Below are 22,398 nucleotides of genomic sequence, written 5' to 3'. Positions count from 1 at the left end.
GGCTTCATCTTTTCACCCTACTTATTCAATCTGTATGTATATGAAGGACTCAGCATCAGGATTGGAGGAATATTTGTTAATAACCTGTGATATGCCTACGACATAACCTTGCTTGTTGACAGGAAAAGCAAACCCAAACCAAACTCAGTGCCATTGAGTTGATGTGGATCCATGGAGGCCTTATCGGGAAAGGCAGAACTGTCCCTGCCAGTCTTTAGAACCTGTAACTCTTAATGGGAGAAGAGAGCTCCATCTTTATCTCTCAGCGGGGCCGGAGGTTTTGAACTGCTGACCTCGTGTGTCACAGGCCAATGCACCACCAAGGTTTCTACTGAAAGCAAAGAGAGCTAGAAACACTGAGGAAGATCAATAAGACTAATGCCTTCGGGAAGAAGTATACTTCAATATAAAGAAAACAAGAATCCTCACAGCTGGACCAATAAGTAACAACATAAAGGACTGGGGAAAGGTGGGAGCGATTAGGGAACCCATTGGGCTGGGACCATCCATGATCCATCAGTGCCATGAAAGCGGCAGTCAAGAAACCCAAGTCATCGGGTGAACCTGTTGCACAATATCTTTTCTCAAACAAAACCAAGCATAGATGTCATTTTGTGGACTCAGGTCACCTCACCCAAACCATGATATTTTCCGCCACCTCGAATGCATTTAAAACCCGGACAATTAATAGGTGGGTCAAAGAAGAACTGACGTCTTTGAATTATCATGTTGGTGGACCATGTCGAATGGACTGTCAGAAGAATGAACAAGTCTGTGTTGGAAGAAGCGCAGACAGAATGAGAATTACAGCCAGAATGAGAAGTACAGCCAGAATGCTCCCCGGAAGCAAGGATGGTTCGATTTAATCACGTATAGCGATGGCATGTTACACAGGAGGGTGCAGTCCCTAGAAAGGACTTCATGTGACAGGATCGGGGGGAAAGAGGAAGCCCCTGCATGAGATGGATGGGCACAGTGGCTGCAACAATGGGCTCAAACACAGAAATGGTTGTGAGGTTGATGCAGGACCAGGAAGTGTTGTCTTCTGTGTGCACAGGGTCACGGGTGTAAGTGGGCACTGACTCGACGCATGTAAAAACAACATTCAGAATGAGGTTGAACTAGAAATCCAGACTTGCTGTACCACACAGTGTCCATCAGAAGATTTCTAGGTATCTGGCCACAGGGGAGAATGGACATTAGGAACCAGAGCAAGATTTGGGGGCATGATTTGGGATGATTCTCTGAGCCACTAGGACTTACACCAGTAGTTCTCAATTGCGGTCGCCTGATTCCAAAGAACAGCAACATGACAGTGATGAAGTAGCGGGTGGAGGGCGGTCACCACAACATGAGGACCTTTATGAAAGGGTCGCAGCATTAGGAAGGTTGAGAACAACTGCCTTGTACGATTGGGATTTTGAAAATGGGTTTTCAACCATGAGTGATGAGGGAACTTGTACGCTGAATAGATCAAGTTTCAGGCACTTTGTAAATCAGAACGCTATAGGAACAAACATCAGAACGCATCACTCACATTAGCCTACATTTCGAAAGGGAGCGGGTACTTACCGCTGCTCATAACTAGCATCAGCCCAACTGGCTCATGGGGTTCAAGTGATATTATCAGCGCTCTACCGCTGCCATCTGTTCAACTTGGTCTCCTTCTTTGGTAGCTGCATTCTTTCACGACATAGGACTTTTCTTGGCCTGGGGAAGATGTTTATAAATAAGATAGCTTCCATTGTTCTTCACATGTACACATAATTCCACCTTTCTTTTTTTCATTGTCCATATTCCACTTTAAGCAAGACTCTGGCCCCAGTTGGAATCACGTGCACATAGTTAAGAAGATGGTATATACAGAGAAACCCCTCCCGAGTCTTGTGGCAGGTGGGCACAACTGTATCAGAATCAGGTGAGTAAATAACCCACTCTACCATCAAGTCCATGCTAACTCACAGAGACCCTACGTACAGGGTAGAACTGCCCCTTGTGAGTTCCCAAGGCTGTAGCTCTTTACAGAAGTAGAAAGCCCCATCTTTCTCCTCGGGGGCATCTGGTGGGTTAGAACAGCTGATCCTGAAGTTGGTGGCCCATCTTGTCACCACCATGCCACCAAAGCTTCCAAGTAAGATAACAGAGGATTGCTAATAGGGACATGATGTGCTGTTACCAGTAAAAGGGAGAGTAGATGCAGGGCGAGTGTATTCATTTTTAGTTCTATTATAAGAGAAATGCAACAAATAGGGGTTTTTAATGAACAGTTTAGGAGGCTGGAAGTCCGAGTTCAGGATTCAGGATGTCAAGAACGAGGCAAATTCTTCTCTCTTTTCAACATTTGTTTTTTGGCAAGTTAGCGATCTTCATGTGGTCTGGCATTCATCTCCCTGCCCACCGGGCCCTCACATGTTTAATCTACTTTTATATTTCAAAAGAGATCGACTTAAAGCACATCCTACACCAATACTGTCTCATTAACATTACAGAGAAAATTCAGTCCCAAATGGGATTCTAGCCACAATATAAAGGTTAACATTTAGAACACATTGGGGGAGGAGGCATAATTCTATCCAGAATGCTGCTGTTTTTGTTGTTGTGTGTCATTGAGTCAATCCAGACTAGATTTGCCCCCACAGGATTTCCAAGGCTTTAATATCATTACAGGAGCCAATTTCACAGAAAAGGAGATACCTTTGTACTGGGCAATGGCTGCTGGGTTCAAAGCACTGACCTGTTGGTTAGCAGCCAAACACTTAATCATTGCACCCCAGAACTGAGCTCCTACTAAATTCACATTATTCCCGTTACGTGCTGTCTGGTTGATTCCAGCTCATAGTGATGCCACACACAACAAACATGCAAAGCAAAGTAAAGCAAAACACTGCCTAGTCCTGGGCCGCTCTCTTAATTGTTGCAATGTATAAGCCCATTGCTGCAGCCACTGGCTCAATTCACCGCATTGAGGCTCTTCTTTTCCCAGGACTGTCTGCTTTACCAAGCACAGCGTCTTTCTCCAGGGACTCGCTCGTCCCTGCTGAGAACATGTACAAAACACATAAGATTTTTTTGTATAGGCACATTCTTCCAAGACAAATTTTTCTTCCTTCTCGTAGTTTTGGGTATAGTCAGTGTTCTTTCAGGACATCAATTCTTCTTTGGTCGTCCGTGTTCAGGATCCAGCTTTTGCATGCATATGAGGTGATTACAGATGTCATGGCTGGGGTCAGGTGCTGTTGTGTCCTCGATGTGACATCTTTGCTTTCTAAAAAGGTCCCTTTCGAAGGAGGTCTTCTCAGCAGTTTTGTCTAGTGCGATAGATGGCTTGATATTCTGATTGTTGCTTCCATGCGCCTTAGTAGGGGATTCAAGTACATTTAAATCCTTGACAACTTCAGTCTTTCCTGCATTGATCATGATGTGTCTTATTGGTCCAGTTATGGAGAAGCATGCAGTGGACAAAAAACATCAGACACCTCTCTTCAAACCAGAGAATGGATATTTCCCATAATCAATGCATCTCTGACCTAAAAATAGTCCATGTGCTTGATCCCCCTGCTGTGGAGAAGAATGGCCCTGCAAGGCGAGTTTGAGGACTCCACCAAACATCCTGGAACTTCTTTTGTAGAATTGGCCTCCTTCTGAGTCAGATCCTGCCTCCATATGCGAGACAAAAGTCCATGCTGGCCCAGATTTGTGGTCATTTTCATGTCCTGTCAGAGAGAGTGGGATGTTAGCTTGACCGCATCCCAGGAAGTCAGGGGACTGCTTCCAAGCTCAGCCAAGCAAAGAAAGGAATCTTTAATGACCTGGAGGGAGGACACCTGCCACAGATGCCTGGTCACTCTCTGTTTCTGCCTTTAGTGGAAAATAGACGAGTCTATTCACAGATAAAGAGACTGATGGGTCAGTTTTTCTTTCCCTGCATTTTCTTCCTCCCTCCCTGCCTTTCTGTTTAACGTCCTATCCACCTTCTTATCAGCTATGAGTTCTCTCATCTAGGAGACTTCAATAGCACTCACTATACACCATCTACCATTCAAGGTGCATTTTACAAATACCAACTCTTTATTCTACATTATTTTCATGTTCTAAGAGTCCCTTTCATGTCCCAGCTGAGGAGGGGACTCTTCGTCTGCAGAGTGATGAGAGTCCTGAGAATCTGAAGATCTGGAAAGTCAAAGTCATCACTAAATAAAACCAACACATAGACATTGAACTGGGCACAAATAAAGACTTTTCTTTTGAAATCTACAAAGAAGAAGAGGAACAGGAGAAGAAAAGAAAGTACTTCACAAGTATTCCCTGAAGTCCATAGATATTTTGAAAATTATAATTCAAGACACTCCTCTGGGTTTTCTCAATATTATATGAATGCATTGAATACAATAAAAAATTTTAAGGGCATTCTATGGTAGATATTATGTTAAAGTATCTTAAATAAAATAATAATCTTTACTTCGTGAATAAGATTTGTGGAAGAAGTACGGCCAGAGTTCTCCTTAGCAGCAAGGTTGGCAAGACTTCATCTTACAGACATTGGACATGTTGTCCGGAGAGACCAGTCCCTGGAGGAGGACTCATGCCTGGTAAAGTGGAGGGGCAGCGAACGAGAGGAAGGCCCTCAAGGACATGGATCGACACTATGGCTCCAACAATGGCTAAAGCACAGGAACAATCGTGTGGACCAAGCAGTGTTTCGCGGTGTGATGCATAAGGTCGCTGTGGGTGGGAACCAACTCAATGGCACCTAATAACAGAGCAACAAAGAGAATAAGATGAAGTCCTTGCTCTCAACAAACTTATTGTCTAGGGAATAATAGTCATACGTGACAAAGACTGACAACTCTCCGCCTATGTGTCCCATCCTGATTCCTATTACTAACAGAACCTTCAAGTTTTATCCGAGTAGAAAACCACCCACTCAGATACTACTTTCCCCAGTCCATCTTTACAATTAGGTGTGGTTACGAAATTTTATTTTGGTCGATGGAGTGTATTGAGCAGAGCCGAGAAGACTACTCCCGGATGATTTTGTTAAAAGAATCTCTCTGTCTCCACACCTTCTTTCCCCCTTCCAGCCAATGAGAACACGCAGAGCGGTAAGAACCACCTTCTAGCAACCGTTCTTAATTGCCGTTCTTAATTGGGTTTCCTGTAAGAAAACTCAGGCCTACAGAAAATGATAGGTCGCTTTTATCTCCATCATTGCAAGGATAGTGCGAAGCTTTACCATTCTCTGTGAACCGGAGGAAAGCTATTTTAGTACCACGGTGGCTGTTTCATGGCACTTAAACACCTCTGTTCAGAACCCTCCAATAAGAAGGGCTGCTAGAAGATCTTGGAGCAAAGGGTAGAAGGAATCTGGCTTTATGAGTGTCTTCAGCCCACTTATACTGCCTGTCTACCACTACACTGTGAGTGAGAGAAATGAATGTCTGTCTTATTGAAACCACTGCATTTTGTTCATTGAAACCCCAAGGAGGCACAGTTCTACTCTGCACAAATGGTCCTCCATGAGTTGGAACCGACTCCGTGGCAAACGGTCACTGGTTAGATAGAACAGCTGTGTTAGGCTGTGTTGACTAGAGAAATCCACCCAGCCACACTCAGATATGTACAAGAAAGAGCTTTATATCAAGAAGTAATAATATATCAAGAAAGTACCCCATCCAGTCCAACTCAAGTCCTTAAATCCAATACTAGTTCACAAATCCCTCTTCAGACTCATGCAGCCACATGCAAGGATGCAGAATGTAGGAAGATCACAGGCTGGTGGGTACTGTCATGTCGATCCAAGGTGAGTGGAAACACGGCAGGGCTTCAGCAGCTCTCAGGGTCAGTGGCAGTATCCCAGCAGACAGGAAGGCAATGTGACAGAGAAAACAGTACCCAGGGTCTTCCTTCTAAGAAAGCCACACCCCCAAGGAGACAGCATCAGGCTGTGACACGATTGACAGGTTGGCTTCCATCCCATACACTTTTATACAACTTCAAGTTGACATAAAATGAACTATCACAGCACCTTAGGCAGGTGGTGATCTAATTTATACCGATAGAAGAAAGAACTCTGCCATGAGGTTCAAGAGGCACGGACTCAAAGATCTGTGTGATATTTGGTAAATTGCTTTCAATCTGAGAAGATTAGATAGGAGTTCTTAAGGCATGGCATTAGGCACAATCCTGCAGCCAAGAGGGCTCATGTGGTAGGAGCAGAAGCTGAAGGTTTGAGAAGAAGGGTTCTGAAGCAATGCCAGCGGGCACTGTTTTCTATTTGCCTCCTGCCCAGCTTTGCCCCCGACTCTTCTGGGAGAAACACTTTTCTTATCCATGAGCCCAGCATTCAAGCAGCCAAGGAATGAAGAGGATGTGGAAAAGAATTGTCAGAACCAACACATATTAACAAGTGGTTGACCTTTCCTAGGAGACAAAAAAGCTGTAGTTGCCAGCGGAGGAGATGTTAACAGACACGTCCTCTGTGCATCAGACATCATGAATGTACTCTGAATCTATTGTACTTTTGTTTTCCTCCAACGGGTTGTCTTTGCAGCACCAAAATCATGGCAAAGTAGATATAACTACTAGTCAGAAAGTCCTAACTAGTATTGGTGCTCAGGACCCGGTAAAATTCCAATAGAGAATATTATGTTTAATTTTTAAAAAAAATTAATAACTGGTATTTTATTTGTTGTTTTGAGGATCAGTGAGAAAAGTTATAAACAATTTCTACATAATTTCTGGGGGCGTCACACTGACTGGAGTATTTCAGAGGTTTTGGGTGATGTGAGGGTGGGCAGTGTGCCCACTTTGCTGCCACCAGCTGAGGATGCCCTTGGAAACGGACTTAACTCGGTATCCACAGCCAAGGGAAGACAAGAGTTCTGTTTGGGTTCTCCAGCCTGCTCCAGATCTCCAGTCTATTCGTGAACACCGACCTGCTCATGGGATGGGTCTCTGGGCTGCTCTGCATCTCCAGCTAGCAGTCACATTCTCATCAGGTTGGCAGGGTAATGGGGGGCGGGGGGGGGGGAGAGGTTGGAACAGCACAGCTGCAGGTAGTCATTCAGGGTCTTACAAAATCGGGTACAGTTCTTGCTCATTGGACTGGCAGAATTTGGAGATGTCGCGGAAGAGTCAATGTATAGTTTGGAGAGCTGGGGGAGGGAAGAATTGAAGGGGGGCAGGCTAATTCCACACCATCTTCCAGGAAGTCTATGTATGTGCAACTCATAATCACTAAGAAGGTGGGGAGATATCAATCAAGATTTGTAGATGAGAAAGCTGATGTGTGTAGGTTTCAACAACTTCTAGAAGTTTGCACACAGCTATAAAGTGATAAGCCATCTATCTCCACAACTGATACTCTATGAGTACCAAGGAAAAATGGTCTTAGATCGAATTGTCACTTCAACTTTCCCACTCTCCATGTGTCCAGGTATCCATACCTTTTACAAATGGGTTTGCGGTACCTTTCACGAGAGGCAGAACGCACTTTTTTGCCTCCTGTCTTTGAGCCTTACTTTGACCCATGGAACGTGGGTAGACATCACCACATATCCATTCTGAGCCTAAGCCTTGAGAGGCATCATAGTATTCTGCTTGCCTTTTGTACTTTTGCCATTACCACGAGAAGGGCATTTTCCTATAGTCAACCGGTCCAAAAAGGGAGAGGAGAATGTCTCTTCGGTGGGTGTTCTTTCGTCTGAGTCCCAGACTGAGAACCCATGTGCAGTCTTCAGCAAAGAACTGAAACCAGACTGAGGTTGAGCATGCAAGTTGAGGCAGAGAATCCCTGCCAAATCCCACCTAGACTAGTCCTGGCTAATGTGTGAACAAGAATAAATGCGCAATGTTTTAAGACACTGAGTTTGGGGATGGTTTGTTATGCAACAATTGGTGGCCGAGACCGCCTCCTTGAACTCATTCCAACTAGTTGTGGAAATCTCTTTATTCTGTCCTGATATTAGATGGGGGAGATCATGTGACCGTTCTTCTTCAAATTCTTGAACATTCTCTATAGGTTTCATGATAAAAACCAAATGCTAAGTGATCTCTAAATGCTCTGCAGAATTGATTCTTATCTAACAGTATGCTACTGCCCTGCACACCCACTTCCCCTCAGCTGTAGTATTACTGTGGGTCACCAAACAGGTCATGGTGTTTCACACCTCCGAATGTTTGGGTACTCAGTTCTCTCTGCTTGGAATACCTCTTCCCTTCCCCTCCCCCCACCCCACCACACTTTAGAGACTCAGTAGCTCTTATCGTTCTTCAAGATGAAATCAGCATGTCATTCAACCCAGGAAGTGCTCATCATCCTCTGGTGTGATTTAGCTCTCTCTCAGTTGTGTTTATATTTAGCCTACTCTTTATCACATCATATTAAAAAGATCTGCTTACATGTCTCTTTCACCCTCCGGTACGCTTCTTGAGACAGTGTTTAATTTATTGGAGGTTCCTGGCATCCAATACATACTTTGCACAGGACAAGCTTCACAGTAAATTATATGCTCAGCAGAAGCATAGGAGAGCAAGCAATTACTTTAAAACCCTTTTAAATGGAGAAATCCATCTATACTTTTAACTTACTCCAAGAAAAGACTCCCCTTTCCTTATAAGAGAAGGGATTTCACTGTACCTAGCCCCACTCTGGGTCTATCAATTACTATTCCTGGGTAACCCAAATAGATAAGTATTCTGCCACTACACCAAAGGTCGATGGTTTGAACCAACTTAGAGGCATCTCAGAATAGGTGGGGTGGTCTGTTTCTGACTGGTTACAACTTTGTAAACCCCACTGAGCAGTTTCTGTACTGCACACCTGGGTCACAATGTGTCAGCATCAAGTAGATAAAAGCTAACAACAATACTTTATATGGATTCTTATTTGGATTTGTGGCATGCTATCCATAGAGAATTCTGAAAACAAGAAGAGTAAAGAAAATAAGTAATGAAAAAAAATTATTCAGCCATGACCTCATTGAAATATTTTTTAGAGGTGATAATGAGAATCATATAATATTCTTTAAAAAAAAACACACAACATGGGTCATCAGTTCAGTTTCCCAGGAAGTATTTTTTTTCTTCTGAGTGAAGTATTTCTTAGAGACCTTTATTTTGCGTATGCACATTAAGAATCTTCAAGGGAAATCTCTTATATTCTTCCCAAATTCCTTTCCCTCTATAGAACTCTTACTTTGAAGTAGATGCATCCTTCAGGGAACACCTTTTGGAAGAAGACTTTGAGATGGACATTAGTAATGTCGAAAGCTAAGGGAGTGCTAGTGAGATCAACATCTATGGAGATAATGAGAAGGGAAGCAGGCAGGATTGGGCAGAAACTAACCCTATGGGGAGTCCCACAGCTGAGACAGCTCTTTGGAGTTGTCCATCCTTAGATTTTGGTCTTGGAAAGGGGCACCTGCATTGAACAGAAGCATTATCCCAAAAGAGCAGGTGGCTGAGTGCTGTTTGTCAACAATCCTTTCCGTACCTGGATGATGAAACCCCTTGTGAGAGGATCTGAGTGGCTTATTCCAATGTCTATTGAAGTCACCCTTTGTGTAGCTAAAATCCACTTCACTGTCTAAGGTATGCGAGTAGCCCCTCCAAGATTCCTTTTCTGCTGGGAGAAATGTGTAAAAGGAAAGTTAGTGGGATAAAGTACAACCCCATGCCACAATAGCTGACCTAATAAACCAGACTATAGCTCAAACATAGGGCCATCCCTTGAAGAACCAAGTGATTGCTAGGCAGATCCAAACCAAACTCACTAACATCGAGTCTATGCAGACTCGTAGGGATCCCATAAGACAGGCTACAACTCTGAAAATCGCTAAGCACTTCTACTCTGTCTTATATCACTAAGAGTCAGAATTGCCTCAATGGCAGGTTTTTTTTGCATATTATATGATCGGTTAATTTTTGGCTTACACCAATATAGCAAAATGACAATCTGAACCAAATTGGGCTTTTCCTCCTTGTGATAGTGAGAGTTTTGTGCCAAGTAGGCCTCCATAAGAACATGTGGGCAGAGTTTAATCAGGTCACGGCTTGATTGCAGGGTGACTGAGATAAATATTTTCCTGGCCAGCATCGCATCTGTCTTCCTCCCTGGTGATCAGACCAGTGTGCTGTTGCTTGAGCTAGTTTTTTTTTTTGCCTCAACCATGTGCTGCACTACTTGTGGGTCGAGCCAACCCATGGATCATATTGCTAGAGCTTCAGGCTCCTGAAACCTGCTTTGCCACACTGCTGGTGCATACATTGCATGAGCTTGAGGCAGGTGGATACATCAGTTGAGTTCAAGATTCCATGACTGTTGCTGCCCTACCTTGCCTGTCTTGCCTGAGGGCAAACTCTGATTTCTGCTTCCTTGATCTTGGACTGGCAGCCCTGGAGGCTTTAAGGACCTTCAATATATTAACTGTTCCATGAAAGTGTGTTGAACTAAGCCCTCTGTACTGCTGGTGGACTAATTAGCCATTATATTCCTTCCATATATATACACCTATCCATATATATATATATCTAATCATAAGTGTCCCTTGTTTCTCTGCAGAACCCTGCCTATCACACTTCTTTATCAACTAGTCCTTTAAATCCCTCATGCAGCCACGGATGGGAGCTGAGAGAGCGATGCAATGATGGTGGGTGGGCTTGAGCTGGCTAATTGTACAGTTTGCTGGTTCCATACAGCCATTTTCGTGCTTCATTTGGATGTATCACTCCCGTTTTATGCTGTATCGTTGTGAGAATTGCTGGCCTTTATAACTTGGCACATCTAGAAAGCCCAGCTAATAAGATGCAGTTCTAGTTACATGTTTCCTTGGTGTGGTGTATGGTCAGACATTCCATCTTTACCAGCACCAGGAAGTCTATTAGAACCATTTCCCCCAAAATGTGTGTTGTATTTTGCTGCAGATGGCATGGACTTGCTCCAGAATCCTAGGGGACTAAAATGTGTTTCTTCTACTGGTGCTTATAAAACGTTCTACAGGATGCATTTTTTTTTTCTACCACGTCTGCTAAGTTTTGTGAGACAACGGCAGGGGAGCTTGCCCTGCAGCCTGGAACTACTGCAGATCTGTTTCCTGCTGTGGGTCCCTTCGAATCTAGTGCCCTTTTGTATCACATTGTATATAGGGCGGAGTGAAATTCCCAGCTGTGGAATATTGACTCCAGAAACCAAAAAGGTCACAAATGATTGTGCTTTTATCTTTGCAATGGGAAGTACAAGGTTCAATGACTTATCTTTTAATTTGGAGACATGTCCAGCATGCCCTAGACTACTCATTCCTAAGCAGTTTACTTACATAACATTTATAAGCCGAGTTTTCAGCACATTTTGAAAAAGAAGGTCAGTTGAGTTATTTATTATTATCATTATTATTTTTCTTTTAAAAATAATTTTATTGCGGGATCATACAACTCATCACAATCCATCCATCGTGTCAAGCCCATTTGTACATTTGTTGCCATCAGCATTCTCAAAACATTTGCTTTCTACTTGAGCCCTTGGTATCAACTCATTTTCCCCTCCCTCTCCACACTCCTCCCTCACGAACCCTTGATAATTTATATGTTATTATTGTTTTGTCATGTCTTACACTGTCCAACGTCTCCCTTTACTCACTTTTCTGTTGTCCACCCTGCAGGGAGAGGGTTATATGTGGATCCTTGTAATCAGTTCTCCCTTTCTACTTCACCTTTCCTCCACCCTCCTGGTATCGCCACTCTCACCACTGGTCCTGAAGGGATTATCTGTCCTGGATTCCCTGTGCTTCCAGCTCCTATCTGTACCAGTGTACATCCTCTGGTCTAGCTGGATTTTTGAGGTAGAATTGGGATCATGATAGTGAGGGGGAGGAAGCATTAAAGAAGTAGAGGAAAGTTGCATGTTTCATCATTGCTATACTGCACCCTGACTGGCTCATCTCCTCCCTGCGACCCTTCTGTAAGGGGATGTCCAGTTGCCTACAAATGGGCTTTGGGTCTCCACTCTGCACTCACTCTCATTCACAGATTTTTTTGTTCTTTGATGCCTGATACCTGATTCCATCGACACCTCATAATCACATAGTCTGGTGTGCTTTTTCCATGTGAGCTTTTTTCTTCTGAGCTAGATAGCTGCTTGTTTACCTTCAAGCCTTTAAGACCCCAGACTCTGTAATTTTTGATAGCCTGGCAGCATCAGCTTTCTTCATCACATTTGTTTATGCACCTGCTTTGTCTTCAGCGATCATGTCGGGAAGGTGAGCGTCATGACCAAATTCACTGCCATGCAGCAACGCTCTAGGGCAGTGTGGAATTGCCCTTTGGATAGCTGAGACTGTAACTCTTTGCAAGTGTAGAAAGTCTCATCTTTTTCCCCAGGGAACAGCTGGTGGTTTTGCACTGCTGATCTGGTAGTTTGCAACTCAGTGTGGATACCACTACACCACCAGGGCCCCTTAGAAACCCTATGGGGCAGTTCTGTTCGTAGGATCACTGTGAGGCAGAATGGACTCAATAGCAACACGTTTGGTTTTTGGGGGGTTAATCAATATACAGCACCACTAATATTTTGTGGGATGCTCAAGAGTCCCAAGCTTCTTTGGATTACATTGAGAAGACAGGCAGATTCACATAGACTTAAGACTAGGAAGTCTGTTCCAAGTGAACGTGAATTAATTTTCATCATTTTTTCTAATTGGAATGGAAAAAAATTCTACCACATGAATGATTACATACCAAGTGACTAAGGATATGTTAACTCCACATGGAACTGTAGCTACAACTAGGACCCTTGTAACAGATATCTTCCATTTACGACCGGGTTTCTTTCTGATTCTTTTGTCATGAGTCCGTTCTGATATAAATTTGACATAGCGTTTCTCATTTTCCCCCTTATCACTGCCTTTTATTATCAGCGTCGTTATGAATCGGATTCTTATTTGTTGTTGGAGGTTGATAACATTATATATAAACTTACAGATATATTTCCATGCATACATGAAGAAAATCAGAAAGAAGTTGCTGCTGGAGTGGGGTGATGTTGTAGTAACGTCACCTGCGGCAATGTCTGGACCATGCAGCTTTTCTCTGGGAATGAAGACGGCGTTTCTAATACATAAGAAGACTAGTGAGAGCGGTCTGTGTGGTCCTTGTCTTCACATAACCAACTGGTAGTGACCTCCCCCTGCTTCTAGGATCTGTCCGTTGACATTACCAAAGCAGCGAGTGTCCGGGCGATGTTTCCAAGCAACCAAAGCCCCTGATTGAATTTAGAAAAAAGTGCTAGGTCATCCTTTCAGTGTCATTTTCTGACAGCTTCCTTCTTTCTTTCTTCTTAAATATTTCTTTCCTCTTCCAGATTCATTCAGTCTTCACCTGTCAATCCTGTCTTCAGGGTCTCTGAGCTGTCCCACATCAATGACATCAAGTTCTAAATTTAGTGTTCATGTCATATTATTTTTTCATTGATTTCTTCCATCATATTATCCTTCTCAAATGTGTGGAGCATGTTTATGTAATTCAGCAGCCCCCCCCCCCCGCCATATCCCTTGCATGCATTTCCCCATAACTTGCTCCCAGGAAAGTACACTAATGATAAGTTGGAAAAAAAAAAGATGCTTATATGTGCTTGTAATTTGGTTATGTCATAGAGACTACATCTAATCCTCCCTTAGCGACTATCTCATTATTGGGCGTTTTGCATTTTTACTAAAATAATATGCTACCAAATTGTTTTGTACATTGATGGTCTACTTTTGGCAGTAATGGCCGCACAGGTTTGAGGATAATGCTGACAAGGGTGGTCTGTCTGGGGCACGATTCTCAGTGACTTGGCAGCTATGTGATGATGTAGGCATCCTCCATTTTGTGATTTGGTGTGGTCACCTTCCACTTTTGCACCATGTCAATTTCCAAATAATGATCTGGTCTTTGGAGCCTAACCATGCTGACATATGAGGAGTGGGTGCCCTTGGATTTGATTGAGTTCATCTGACCTCCGAGTTAGATTTGCTTTGGGAAGAGGGGCCCAGACTGGTAAATTAAATGGAGATATAATAGAGACCTCTGTTTCTGTATCCGCTCGATCTTTAATTGCCACGCTGATCTTCCTTTTGCAACTGTTACATTGTAATACTTGTACCCAGTCTCCTTCTGATATTTAACCACTGTTGCCTGGTCTCTTATTTTGACATTCTATAATCTCTACGAGGGCACCCATTTCTATAACTGGAACACGTACCGTCAGCCCTGGCCCACAGTGGACAGCCAACTCTGAGTCCCTGAGGCTAATGGCTCTCTCACCTGTGTATCTTTATTGTTGAGTAAATGGAGGATTCCTTGGATTCTCTGTAGGATGGCTGATGGGTTTTCAAACCTTACTCAATCTACCTGTTCTTGTTTTCCTGTCTCTCTGAGCACCCCCTCCCCACTTAAAAAAAAAATCTCCCTTTACCATCTGCCATAGAAGTGTTGGCAGGTGTACTTCAATTAGTATGGGGTGTCATTTTCCCAAAGCTTCCCAAGCAGCCAATTAAGCAGCACACTAGCATCATCTTCCGAGGTTTTTACCATGGCATGACATCCTGTATCAGGAGAAAGCGCAACCGTATTCAAACCCTCCCATATTCACCGACTCCATCCTGCACCTCCGGGGACACTCGGCCAATACTTCCTGGGTCGCTGTTGGTACATACTAGCCTGTCCAATTTTGGATTATAATCTCTTGTTTGACCTCTGAAGCATAGTTCAGCCCCAACCAGATCCTAATCTTGGCACCGCAGCTTTGCCCAGCTTGGGAATTTTACCTTCTTACAGTGTTTCCTGATTCAGGAGCGTCCTCAGTGTTTTGTGTTTTTTTTTCCCGTCTGTTCTTCTGCTTCAAGAGATGAGAGGCTCTTTCTGTTTCACCAAGGAAGCCCCCTTCCATCTTTAGCTCCTGATTGCCCTTTAATCAATTTCAATCACCGTGGATTGCTTTAGCTCAGCCACCTAACTCCAGTGCCCTTTCAGTTTTGATTTCCCCTGTTTCTCAAATACACCAGGGCCTCTTTTTATGCCTACATGCTAGGAAGTACTCAGTGAATGAGGCAACTCTTCAAAAAAAGACATTCCAGAAGAAGGTTAACAGCTGAGGGCTGGCGGTTTGCCTGTCACCGGTACTCTGAGAGTTTCAGAAATACAGAGTCATGAGACACAGTGGACTGAATGGCAGAGGCGTATGAAAAGCTTGGAACTGGACTGAAGCTAAATCCACACTCAGTTACTAGATCTCAGTAGAGTCCGCATCTATGTCATCTGTTAGTGCTGTTACTGTTCTATGATGACAAGTCACCTCTCTGAAGCCAAATGTGCCCTTACTGTTAGTGAGAAGAAAACACATTCTGGTTCCTAGTACTACTGCCCTTCATCACAGAAATGAGGGGCCCTGGTGGCATAGGGGTCACCAGTTGGACTACTAAGCATAAGGTCAGCACTTGAGAACACCAGCTGCTCCTCAAGAGTATGACCAGACTTTCTACTCCCATCACCAGTTACATCCTGTCCTATCCGATTGCTATGTGATCAGTCAGCATCGATTCAATGGCAGTGCATTCTTTGTATTTGTTCTGTATCACAGAAACAGGACAGCGGGGTGTACAGTCGAGGTCTTGGCACTGGCGTTGTTGCGTGGTGCTGTTGAGTCCATTTTGGCTCACCGAGTCCTATGGGACATAATGTTTCCTGGGCTGTCATCTTTATGAAAGCAAATCTCCAGGTTCTTCTCTTACAGAGTCATTTTGTGGGTTCGAACTGCCAACTTTGGGGTTAGCAGCTTAGCACTTCATTATTGTCCCACCAGGACTCCTGATTCCAACATGTCAGTGACCTGCCCACATCAATCATTGCTGGCCTTTCCACTACACACTGGCTTCAGTCAATGCCGGCCCGTCTTTCAGAGAGAAGAATGGTGTCACTAATAGTGACTTCTCCCTTTGTCACATCTCTTATGAGATTCAGAGGGCGTAAAGAAGCCCCAGAGTCATCACTCCGCACCTACCTGCAGGCAACTCAACATTATTAAAAGTTTTTCTCAGACTTTGGAGAAGTTCTAAAACATGATTGGTCTGAGGAAGCTAGTTTCTTTCACTTTAAAAGTAATCAGAACTATTGTTAGAAATAGCGCATCCCCACATCAGACTTAAGAATATTTTGCCACCTCACCTCATTCAAGGAGAAAAAAAGCATGAAGCATACTCATCCCATCACGCAGAGATAATCACTGTTAGCATTCTGGTAAACGGAATTTTAATTATAGCCATGCAAGCATTTTTCCTACTTAAGATTTTAATATATGTATGTATATATAATTTTATTAATAAATCATTTTGTTGGGAGCTCTTCCAGCTCTTAAAACAATCCATACATCAATTGTATCAAACACATTTGTACATATGTTGCCATCATCATTTTCAAAACATTTTCTTTCTGCTTGAGCCCTTAGTATTAGCTCCTCTTTTTTCCCCTCCCTCCTCCACCATCCCACCCTCATGGATCCCTGCAAAATTATAAATTATTATTATGTTCAACAAATATGTGGTTGAAGGGAAACAGCAGATGGTGTAAGTTATGAAGATTTTAATATTTTAACAGTAGTGTGTTAGTCTGGGTGGAATAGAGAAACAAATCCAGAGACACTTGTATATTAAGAAAATATTCCAGCCCAGTCCAAATCAAATTCATCAGTCTGATATTATCCCATATGTCTGATACCAGTCTATAAATTCCTCTTCAGACTCAGGCAACATATGCAATGATGATGAACGCAGGAAGATCACAGACAGATAGGAGGAAAGTCTTCTGGACCCAATGGCAGTGGAAGCATCTAAGCATCGGCATGGGTCTCCATGTGACTTCTCCAGCTCCAGGGCTCTGGCTGCATCAGCTGAGCTCCATGTGGCTTGTCAAGCAGAGAGAGAGGGTTCCCCTCCAGGGAGAAAGACAAGAGTTCCCAGAATCCTTATAAAGCCATGCCCGCACAGAGTCATCATTGACTATGACCTGATTGATAGCCTAGATTCCACCCTTTCACTCAAGTTGACAGGAGATTATGTAACTGCCACAAGTAGCAATTTCCCAATGTTTTAATATTTGCAAACATAATCTACAATAGAGTATTATGTAGCAATGTGCAATTATTACTTAATCACACTTTTTTTGGATGAGTAGATAGATGATATATATGACAAATAAGTATATTTGTATAATTAAAACACACACATACACCCACACAACTGTGAGTTTATTTGGAGCAATCATACAAGGAAGAAATAAATTTATATTTTATTGAACCATTATACACTGTTGAGTTTTAGCAGCTTATATTCCAGAGTTGTACTAACAAATAAAAAATTTCACATTTAAAAATTCCTTTGCATAAGGAAATAGAGGAAAGGAGTAGGAAGCAAAGGGCATACATAGAAGCCTAAATACAAACATGTACATATGTAAATATATTTATGATTATGGGGGAAATAGACCTATGTGCATATATTTATAGGTTCAGTAGTAGGGTAGCAGGTGGACACTGGGCCTCCTCGCGCACACTCCCTCAATACAATAGCACCTGCCCAGCTAAACGGTCATTCCATGATACCCACCTTCCCGAAATGATCACTGAAGACAGACGTGTGCATAAGCAAATGTGGTGAAGAAAGCTGATGGTGCCAAGCTATCAAAAAGATATAGCATCTGGGGTCTTAAAGGCTTGAAGGCAAACAAGCAGCCACCTAGCTCGGAAACAACAAAGCCCACAGAGAAGAAGCACACAGCCTAAGGGAATATAAGGTGTTGAACGGACCAGGTAGCAGACACCAATGAACAAAAACCATCATTGTGTGATCACCTTCCTCACATAATCGCTGAAGACGAAGGTGTGCATAAGCAAGTGTGGTGAAGAAGGCTGATGGTGCCCGGCTATTGAGAGATATAGCTTCTGGGGACTTAAAGGCTTGAAAGTAAACAAGCGACCATTTAGCCCAGAAGCAACAAAGCCCACATGGAAGCAGCACACCAACATGTGTGATCATGAATGGCCGAGGGGACCAGGTTTCAAACAACAAAGGTGGGGGGAAAATCACATCACCATGAATGAGGGGAGTGCGTGATGGGGACCCAATGCCCATCTGTAGATAACTGGACATCCCTTGCAGAGGGGTAGTGGGGAGGAGATGGGTCACTCAGGGTTCAGTGTAGCAACAATGAAACTCAAAATCTTCCTCTAGTTTTTTAATGCTTCCTTCCCCCGCCCCCCCCCCAATTATGATCCCAATTCTACCTTGTGGATTTGGTTAGACCAGAGAATGCACAGTGGTGCAGTAGGGATCTGGAAACACAGGGAATCTAGGACGGATGAACCCCTCAGGACCAGCGGTGAGAATGGTGACACCTGGAGTGAAAAGGGAGAATCGATCTCAGGGATCTACATGTAACCTCCTCTCTGGGGGATGGGAAATGGGAAGGTGGGTCAGGGGAGTCACCTGGCAGTGTAAGATAAAATAATAAGTTATAAACTATTAAGGGTTCATGGGGGAGGGGAGAGCTAAGAGGGAGGGGAGGGAAAAAAAAGGAAAATGATCTGATTCCAGGAACCCAAGTGGAAGGCGAATTTTGAGAATGACGAGGGCAACGAATGCATAAGGGTGCTTTATTTAATTGGTGTATGTGTGGATTGTGATAAGAGTTGTATGAGCCCCAATAAAATGATTTATTAAAAAATTGCTTTGTATGTGCATATTTGCTATTTATATATATATTTTGTTTATTTACAGACTACAACCTAGAAAGATATTGTTAGTATATATTCCCATCTCCAGTGGGAGAAACCCATCGCATCATCGGAATTAAAGATATTTTTCCACCTAACAGAAAGATTTATCATTAGTTCTACCTTTTTTCCTTACACTGGAATGGATCTTATTTTATTGCAATATTCTTGTTACAGATGAAAAATTAAAAAAAAAACACTAACAGGTTTTTGACATATAATTCACATTTTAGACAATTCAATGGTTTAAACATGTTGAGAGTTGTGCACTCATCACCACAGTCAATTTAGCACATTTGTTCTTTCTTGTTCTCATTGCTATTAGCTCCCCTTTTCCCCCCAATCAAGCTGCCTGTTTTTGATTATTAGGGAAGTTGAATATTTTTCTGTATATCAATCATTTCCATTTCAAAATGTGTTTTTCAAATATGGAATTTGAATATATATATAGTAAAGCATTCAAATATATGTGATGCATTTCATTGTTGTGACTCTACATTCCTACAGACAACTTGAAGTTAATATCCTGTTGACCTGAAAATTTAGTTTAACACTGATTGGGACTAATATTTTAAAGGACCCCACATCATTACCATTAAAGGTCTAGTAATATCTCACAATAGATGAACTAAAACCAAAACAAACAAAGCAAAACAAAAGTTGGATTTGGTCTTAAAATTCTGGGAAAATGCAATCGTTAATCAGAAAGTTGCAGAATAGCACACTTGAAATCAGAAAACTGCAGAATAGCACATTCGAAATACATGGCAAGCAATTCCTTTGAAATTCTAATGTTGAACACGAGGACCACCACTTGGCATCATCTTCATTTATTGGAGTTAGGGGATGTAATTTGACTTCAAGTCGCTATAATTAGGAAGAATAGGGTCAGGGAGTTCAGCACTGCATATATTGGTTGGACTTAGGACGCAGCCGTTGCCATCTTGGCTTGCTGCCATGAGGTGAAAGCTTTATTCCAAACATTGTCTCCACCATAGCGCTGTTCTCTGCAGGAAGTAGAGTTGAGAAATGAATGGTGACTCGTACTGTTTAGGAAGAACAGCCCTTTCTCCTCTGTTTACTTTGATCTCTTTTCTCACATGGCTCTGTGAGTCACTTATCTTTTATCTTCACCATTTTTCTAGTTGGCTCAATCTCAACTATTAACTGGAGTTAGAATACAAATTTTTAGACACTTGTATGTGTCAGCAGAAGCCCTGGTGGGCTAGTGGCATACGCACTGGGCAGCCAACCGAAAGGTCAGCCTTTCAAAACCAGCAGCTTCTCTGTGTGAGAAAGATGAAGCTCTCTACTCTCTTACAGAGGTATCGTCTTGGAAACTACAGGAGTGGTGCTACTGGGTTCTACAGGGTTGCTATGAGTCAGCATGGATTTGATGGCAGTGAGTTTGGTTTTGTTTTTTGGATAGGAGTCGGACATTTTCCTAGATGTTAGAAATCACAGTAAAAAGCAAAAGAAAAAAACACTGCTCTTGGGGAACCAGAGGACAGTGAACAATAAGCATAATAAAGAAGTACGATTACACGGTATGTTGGAAAATAATTAATGTTGTGCAAAAAAATTAACAACAGCACCAGATGGGTGACTGTGAGCACCAGGGTGGTATCAAGAGGGCGGTTGAAGCACGAAACTAGCAGTCGAGGCTGGTTACCTGGAGGAGATGCGATTTAAGTCAAGACCCGAGGAAGTGCGGAAGAGGAGTCCAGAAAGCAGACGTCAGGGAAAGGAACACCAGTGCAAAGGTAAGGTATGTCTGCAGAGAGCTTGAAGGACGGTGTGGCTGGAGCCGAGTGACTGTAAGGAAGAGAGACGGGGCCAGAGGCTAGATCATGTAGCATCTTGTTGATCAGGATAAGTACTCTGGCTCCTACTTGGGATAAAGCAGGGAGCTATTAGAGAGTTTTGATCAGAAGAATGGCATGGTCTGACTTTCACGTAGCAAAATCCCTTCTGGTGAGCTGCTGATGAGGAAGGCATCACCACAAACCTGAGAGACTTAAAACAACAATTATTATCTCACAGTTCTGTGACTTGGCTGGATCAGCTGGGCAAGTCTCTCTTGGGGCCTGTGATTGTTAGGTTTATTGTGCCAACTGGGCCACTAGGAACATATGAGCAGAGTTTAATTAGGTTACAGCTTAATTGGAGGGCAATGACATAAATGGCTTTTCAAGACCTGTCCCATTCTCTCTTCGCACCTGATTGGACCAGCATGCTACTGCTTGAGCTAGTTCTTTGCCTCAACCATGTGCTACATTACCTGTGGGCCAAGCCAACCCATGGAACGTGTCACTAGAGCTTGAGGCTCGAGAGCTGCTTCACCATGCTGCTGGTGTGTGCAATGCTTGAGTCCAAGACTGTTGGATCCTCTTGCCATGCACCGCTTGAGTTTGAGATCCCATCAGGGCTTGCTTTGCTAAGCTCCTGTGCTACTGACTGTTGCTGACACACCCTGCTGTCTACTGCCTGTGGGCGGACTCTGCCTGTCTTGCCAGAGGGAAGACTCCGCTACCTGCTTCCTAGACCTTGGACCTGCAGCCCTTGAGAGTTGAAGGATTTTCAGTATATTAACTGCTCCACAAAAGTGAGTTAAACTGAGCTCTCTATACTGCTGTGTGGACTAATTAGTTGTTATATTCCTCCTTGCTATATAAACCTGTCCATATATAACATATATTATATGGATAATATATATTACATGGGTAGAGATATATCCATAAGTGTCCTGATTTAGTCTCTCTAGAGACCCTGCCTAACACAGGGTCTAGCAACAAAATGGCAGCTGGGTCTGGAGTCATTAGAAGGCTTGACATCTCAGGTGACTCATTCACAGAAGCAGCAGCTGATGTGGTCAGCTTGGATGCTGAGCAAACACTCGCCCGTAGCTTCATATGACATTAGCTTCGAATGGTACAAATCAAGGTGAGTGAACTGATTGGTAAACATTTACCATCACACGCCTGTGCCCCTCCTACAATTTCATAATGCCCTGAACATTATTTTTCCATGCATTCAATGAAAGCGTACTGACCATCTATCGTGTGTCAGACATCATCCCAATAAAGTTGGGCAAATAAGAGCCCTGAGCTCATGGAACTTACCTGTGAGGTGGGGACAGTAAGGTTGATCACATAGTCACACAAAATATAAACTGATGATTATGTTGAGAACGGCACTTTCCCAATGCACTGTAGTGTTATTTGACCTGACCTTGGGGGGGTTTCCTGAGCAAAGATGTGAAAGGATTGTTTTGAATTGTTTAGGAGGGAACAAAGTCAGGGAACGCTGTTCTAGGCTGAGGGAGCAAGATCTTCTCTGTCAGAGGGAATGTGATGCCCAGGAGCAAAGTGAGGGTGGAAGGGAGACAAGTGAGGGTGGAAGGGAGCTGAGAAGCCTGGTGGGCTGGGCGATGCAGCAGGAGATTCCTTAGGAGATAGGCTGTGCAGAGTTTTGTAGGTGCTACTGCGGAGCTTTGTTTTATCCTAAAAACTCACACCCTGCCACTAAGTTGATGCTGACTCACAGTGACCTTATAGGACAGGGTACAACTGCCTCTGTGGGTTTCTAACTCTTTACAG

The sequence above is a fragment of the Tenrec ecaudatus genome, chromosome 5 (assembly GCF_050624435.1).
Source record: "Tenrec ecaudatus isolate mTenEca1 chromosome 5, mTenEca1.hap1, whole genome shotgun sequence".
NCBI lineage: Eukaryota > Metazoa > Chordata > Mammalia > Afrosoricida > Tenrecidae > Tenrec > Tenrec ecaudatus.
Note: the sequence above shows the minus strand (reverse complement) of the source record.